Raw genomic sequence first — 6,879 nt, forward strand, 5'->3', positions numbered from 1 at the left:
CCGGAGCTGCGTAGCGCCGCTGCCGCCTCCGCCCCGGCCGCCCGCGCCCGGTGCCGCCTCGGCCTCCTCCGGCCAGATCCGGGCCGGCGCCGCCCGGATCCGTCCATCCCCGGCATCCCCGCCCTCTCCGGCCGCCTCTTCTTCCTCTCCGGCGAGCCGCCGTGCCTCGAAAACCATGCAGACCCAGAGGTTGACCCCGTTTTCGTCCAAGTCCTGAATATTTTTACATAATCATGCCACGTTTGACCTGCTATATCTCTGCATCCGTAGCTCCATTTTGTGCGTGTAATATGTCAAATTGTTCATCTCGACGAGTAGATCATTTCATTCCATTGCATCATTTTCATTTGAGTTCATCTTGATGCCCTAAATGCTGTTGGAAGAGTGTTAAGTGTTGTTAATCTGCTGAAACTGTTATAACTTGCTCTTTTGTCATTTTTGTCATGATTGATGTGTGCATCCTATGAGGTTGATGTCTACCTGTGTTTTGATCTATGCCATGCCATCTTTGCAGAGGTGCTATCCATGTATTTTTGTGATTTGTGTGCTGAGTGCATCGAGCTTGCTAAGTAGGATACTTGCTGTTGCTGATTCCAGTCCCTGTTTTGCTGTTATTTTTATGCCATGTAAACATGTTGCTATAGAGAGATCCATGCATATTTTGAGATACTTCAGTAAGGATGTTTTGAACATGTGGTTGTTGTCTATCCATTCATGCCCTTGTTTGCAATTATGGAGTAGTCTAGCATGTCATTTGAGTGATCTACTTTTGCTTCAAAATGTTTCCTGGCAGATTGTTTACATGTTATTCAATTTTGCCAACGTTGCTATAGTTGATCCTTGCATGCCATGGACTTGTTCTTGCCTTGGTTTGTTTCATAAACATGTCTTCTTGATGATGCTGTGCTTATCTTGTCATGCAATGACTTGTGATGAGTGAATCGAGCTTGTTAAGTAGTGTACACGCTGTTGCTGTTTTGCTAGGCTGAATCTGTTATTTCTTGATGCTATATAAACATGTTGCTACTAATCATTCTATGCATAATCTGGAGATGATCATTAAACATGTTTTGTTCTACATGTCATGCTCTATCCATTCATGCCCCTGGTTGTATTTATAGCTTGCTGTAGCTTCTTCATATCTTGCTCCAAAGATGCTTCATAATGTTGTTGTCAGCCTGTTAACATTAAGTTCACTTGTTCCCATGTGTTTTTGTAGTGTTCCATGCACCCTATGAACTTTCTCTTGCCATGCTTAGCTTCACAAACATGTCTTCTTACTATTGGTTGCCTTGCCATGCCATGTATTGCTCTGTAGAGAGGGGTTCAAGCTCATCAACATGCCTACTTATCGTTGTTCCTGCCATGTATGAATCTGTATAATAACTTGCCATGTTTACGTGGGTGACATCATATTCTCTGATCCTTTTTGGCTTATGGTCAGTAAGGGACTTTTGTTCTATGCAATTAGTAGATTCATGCCATGCCTTTTTTTGCCATAATAAGTTCCTGTAACATGTTGTTTGATAGCTCTAAACATTGCAACCTGATGTTATTTCTGCTAATGACTGAAACTGTTATTATTTGCAATCTTATCATGTGTGTTTGAGCATGTTCTGGTGATTTATGAAGATAGCTCAGTGTTCATGTTTTGTTATGCTTTACCTGTACATCATGCCCATGCCTTTTGTTTTCTTGTTGAGGTCCTGTAGCATGTTGTTTTGGTGCTTGCAATATGCCTAGTTGCTGTTTTGGACAGATTGTTGCTATAACTTGTTTCATGTGTGTGTTGAACCGTTGCTCCGTTTTGAGTGTGCTCTATATGAAACTTGCTTGATTTTGTATGTAGTTTCATATTATCATGTTGCATCCATGTTTTGAGGTGTTTGCTTGATGTTTGGGTGCATTTTGCATCAATGCCATCTTGATCTTGTTTTGCTCATATCTTCTAGGCCGTAGCTCCGAACTAAATGAACTTTATATGTAACTTGACTAGAATCTCGTGTAGAACATCTTGGTGCATCTTAACTTGCTATTTAACAACTTGAACATAAGGTTTATTCAGATCTGGACCAATTTCGAAATATGCATATGAGGACTTACCGGAATTGTTATATGTTGTTCCCGGCCTCATTTAAACTTGCCTTGACGTGTTGCTCTTGTTTGCATCATCTCTTGCCATGAGTAGCTTCATGTAGCTTTGTCATGCATCATGTTTGGTTGTGCATCATGTCTTGTTCATGTGTGGTGTGTTTATCTTGTTGTGTGCTTCTTCTTGTTAGTTCCTGTTTTGTTGCGATCGTGAGGATTCGTTCGTCTACGGTTGGTTCGGCTTCATCCGTTCGTCTTCTTCATGGACTCGTTCTTCTTCCTTGCGGGATTTCAGGCAAGATGACCACTATCCTGGATCTCACTACTATCATTGCTATGCTAGTTGTTTCGTTCTATTGCTATGCTGCGCTACCTATCACTTGTTTATCAAGCCATCCCAAATTGCCATGAACCTCTAACCTTTGACACCTTTCCTACGCAAACCGTTGTTTGGCTATGTTACCGCTTTGCTCAGCCCCTCTTATAGCGTTGCTAGTTGCAGGTGAAGTTGAAGATTGCTCCATGGTGAACAGGTTTATGTTGGGATATCACAAAATGCATCTATATACTTGGTAAAGGGTGGAAGACTCGGCCTTAAGCCTGGTGTTTTGTTCCACTCATGCCGCCCTAGTTTCCGTCATACCGGTGTTATGTTCCCGGATTTTGCGTTCCTTACGCGGTCGGGTGATTTATGGGACCCCCTTGACAGTTCGCTTTGAATAAAACTCCTCCAGTAAGGCCCAACCTTGGTTTTACCATTTGCCTCACCACCACCTATCCCTTTCCCTTGGGTCGGCCAACCCGAGGGTCATCTTTATTTTAGCCCCCCCGGGCCAGTGCTTGTCTAAGTGTTGGTCCGAACCGAGTAGACTGCGGGGCCCCCTCGGGGAAACTCGAGGTTTGTTTTTACTCGTAGGATGTCTCATCCGGTGTTTCCCTGAGAACGAGATATGTGCAGCTCCTATCGGGATTGTCGGTGCATCAGGCGGTCTTGCTGGTCTTGTTTTACCATTGTCGAAATGTCTTGTAAACCGGGATTCCGAGTCTGATCGGGTCTTCCTGGGAGAAGGTTTATTCCTTCGTTGATCGCGAGAGCTTATCATGGGCTAAGTTGGGACAACCCTGCAGGGTATAATCTTTCGAAAGCCGTGCCTGCGGTTATTGGCAGATGGGAATTTGTTAATGTCCGGTTGTAGATAACTTGACACCAGATCCGAATTAAAATGCATCAACCGCGTGTATAGCCATGATGGTCTCTTCTCGGCGGAGTCCGAGAAGTGAACACGGTTTCTGGGTTATGTTTGACGTAAGTAGGTGTTCAGGATCACCTCTTGATCATTGCTAGTTGACGACCGTTCCATTTGTTCTCTTCTCGCTCTTATTTGCGTATGTTAGCCACCATATCATGCTTAGTCGCTGCTGCAGCCTCACCACTTTACCCCTTCCTTTCCCATTAAGCTCTGCTAGTCTTGATACCCATGGTAATGGGATTGCTGAGTCCTCGTGGCTCACAGATTACTACGACAACAGTTGCAGGTACAGGTTCTGCGATGATCATGACGCGAGAGCGATGCTTGCTTGCGTTGAGTTCTTCTTCTGCTTCTTCGATCAGGGGGTAGGTTCCAGGTCAGCAGCCTGGGCTAGCAGGGTGGATGTCGTTCGGGTTTCTGTTTGTGTTTCATCCGTAGTCGGATGGTGCTCTGATGTATTGTGATGTTGTATTCGTGGGGCATTGTATGCCGCTTGTATGTATCCCCAACTATTATGTAATGTTGATGTAATGATATCCACCTTGCAAAAGCGTTCCAATATGCGGGTCTATCCTTGATGGGACCTTCGAGTTCCTTTTGGATAGGGTCGCATATTGGGCGTGACAAGTTGGTATCAGAGCCTCGACCGACCTTAGGAGCCCCCTTGATTGATCGTGTAGATTGGCCGTTGTTGAGTCTAGAAGAAAACTGTTTTCTGAGTCTAGTTATATCGGAGAGTAGGAATTCTTTTTACTCCTCAACCCCCCTTCGTCGCTCTGGTGAGGAATCTTGACGTAGGTGTTTTGAATTACTCCTTTTCCTTTTCAAATTTTTCTTTAGGATCACGCAGTTGGTTTTTCGTTCGTTGGTTCTCAGCTCTTTTGATCTGGTGCATTTCTCGTCAAGTTGACTCGAGCCTCTTCATCTTTGAGTTCAATCCTCAGTTGTTTCTTTTCCCACCCGCCCTCCCTTCTTCTTCTCGAAACTGGAGTCCGTAATCGAGTATCCATCCTACTCGTGTGAAGCCTTTGCTTTCTTTCAACCGGTGTTTCCTCTTCAAGATATTCGTCGGTTTCCCCTTCCAAGTTGCATTTGTTTTTCCCGCCCTCCCACCCTTTTCTTCTTCCCGGAGTTTGAGCCTCTTTCGACCATCAATTTTATTCGTGTGGAGCCTCTTCAGTCTTTCGTAAATCATTTCAACCGGTGAATTCTCGTCTCGGTGGACATTCTTCATCTCTTTTCCTCTCCGGTGGATTCAATTCAAGTTCTTCGGTAGTGATTATATTCTTTTCCTCGGATCAAGTGTCCATTTTGCTTGTTCGCCTCTCGCCAGTTTATCCTTCCGGTGTATTCAAGACATCTCAGGAGATTCGTCTGTGTTCCAATTAATTCGAGGTCGTCACCTCATTCAAATATTTCAATTGTTCCCGTGCATCATCTATCTGTTCAACATCCCTTTCCAATGGTGTTCTATTTTAGTAGGCCCTAACCCACAGGTCTTTTCCCAGGATCTTACCTGACTCTTCTAATTCCCCCGGAGTTATTCTCAATTCTTTTCAAGTCTGACGTAAGAATGGATTCCATCAGTCAGATGCCTTTCCAAGACCGATTTCAAATCATTTTCATTGCTAGCTTAACCTTTTCGGTTTTCATTCTCCCGGAGATCTTAGTAATTTTGGTGGTGTTTCTCGTTGTCATTCGAAGACCAAAGAAGAGTTCCTCTTAAACCTTTTCCGTTCTCTCGAAGTTTTGTGGTTCTAGCTTCATGTTATCCTCTCATATTATTCCGTTTGTCAGATATTCCTTTGCTTACCCATCCGGAGTTTGTCAGAAGTTGTTTCCCAATTCTTTTACCGGAGGCCATCATTCCAGTTATCGTTCTCTATTTATCTCGGTGTTTCGTTCAAGTGTTCTTTAATCAGCTCATGATCTCTTTATTCTTTTACATCTAAATCCCCTCAAGCATATTTGTTCTCCTAATTCTTCCCGGTGATTCATTCTCTTTCATCAGGCATTTCCGAATTCTAACGGTGGTTCATTCAAGGTTCTTTTCCTTGTTTATCATTTTTAATTCATTCATTCTTTCCAATCCTACCGGTGATTCATGAAGACCTTCTCAAGTTTGCAATATGTCACTTCTCAATCCTTTTTCAAGAAGAATAAGTAGTACGCAAAATCCATTGCTTCTCATCAATTTAATTTGATGAAGGATAAGCATACAATAAATCTTATTCTTATTTCCTCAAAGTGAGAAATCCCTTCCTTCAGAGTTTGTTCTTGATGAATAAATTCTAGTTCTAAGTGTTTTCATCTTTTCTTTTCCGGAGTTCAAATTTCCTCGGACATTTCGTCGGAACCTCCACCTAAATCATCATAAGATTTAATCTTATTCTTTCATCCTTCATTCTATCTCACCATCTTTTTTGTCAACGGAGTTCTTCATGGTGGTTCTTCATGATTCAATTCATTCTTCAAGAGTTCATCAAGTATCATTCCATCTTCTTAAGTTCGTGTTCTATTCTTTCCTTGTTCAGCCGGAGTGCTTCCTAATTCGTTTCAGTCTTATTCATTTCTTTTCTCATTCTAACCACTCCGGTTAGAACGAGTTGTTTCATAGGCTATCTGATTCCGTGAGCTTTCGATTCTCGTCATTCTCGTCGTTCCTCTCTTTTTCTCGAGTGCTCTCGATTCTTTGGTTCTTCTCTTGAGTTCTTGTTTCACCTCATCCCTTTTCCCTTCCGTCTCGGTCCTAAGATCTCGGGACGAGATCTCTTGTTAGTGGAGGAGTGTTGTAACGCCCCGGATCCGATGCGCCAGGTGTCTGCCAGTTATTCGCCGTCATTGCCATGTCATTTGCTTGTGTGTTGCTTTTATCATGTCATCATGTGCATTTCATTTTGCATACGTGTTCGTCTCATGCATCCGAGCCTTTTCCCCGTTGTCCGTTTTGCAATCCGGCACTCCTATGTCATCCGGCGCCCCTTTCTTGCCTCTCTTCGTGTGCGGGTGTTAAACTTTCTCGGAATGGCCCGAGTCTTGCCAAGCGGCCTTGGTATAGCACCGGTAGACCGCCTGTCAAGTTTCGTGCCATTTCGAGGTCGTTTGGTACTCCAACGGTTAACCGGGTAACCGTAAAAGCCTCCTTCTCTTTGCAGCCCAACACCCCTTCCAAAGTGGCCCAAAACCCGTCTAAGTCTCTTCCATGCTCTCGGTCGTTCGATCACGATCGCGTGGCCGAAAACTGCTCCTCATTTGGACTCTCCTAGCTCCCTCTACCTATATATATGTGGCCTCCCCCGAAATCTCGGGCAAACCCTAGCTTCTTCCTCCTCCCGCCGGCGGACACGTCCACCCGCCGCCCGGACATGTCCGCCCCGCTCCCCCCGTCCAACCGCAGCGCGACACGTCGCCACCGCCGGCCCCCTCTCTCTCCTCCGCCGCCAGGGCCCGCGCGGCCCAGATCCGGCCCGCAGGGCCCGCGCCGCCGCCCATCCGGCCCGCGCGCCGCCCACCAACGCCCGGCCTCCCGCTGCTCGCC

This window comes from Triticum dicoccoides, chromosome 2B (genome assembly GCF_002162155.2).
Source record: "Triticum dicoccoides isolate Atlit2015 ecotype Zavitan chromosome 2B, WEW_v2.0, whole genome shotgun sequence".
NCBI lineage: Eukaryota > Viridiplantae > Streptophyta > Magnoliopsida > Poales > Poaceae > Triticum > Triticum dicoccoides.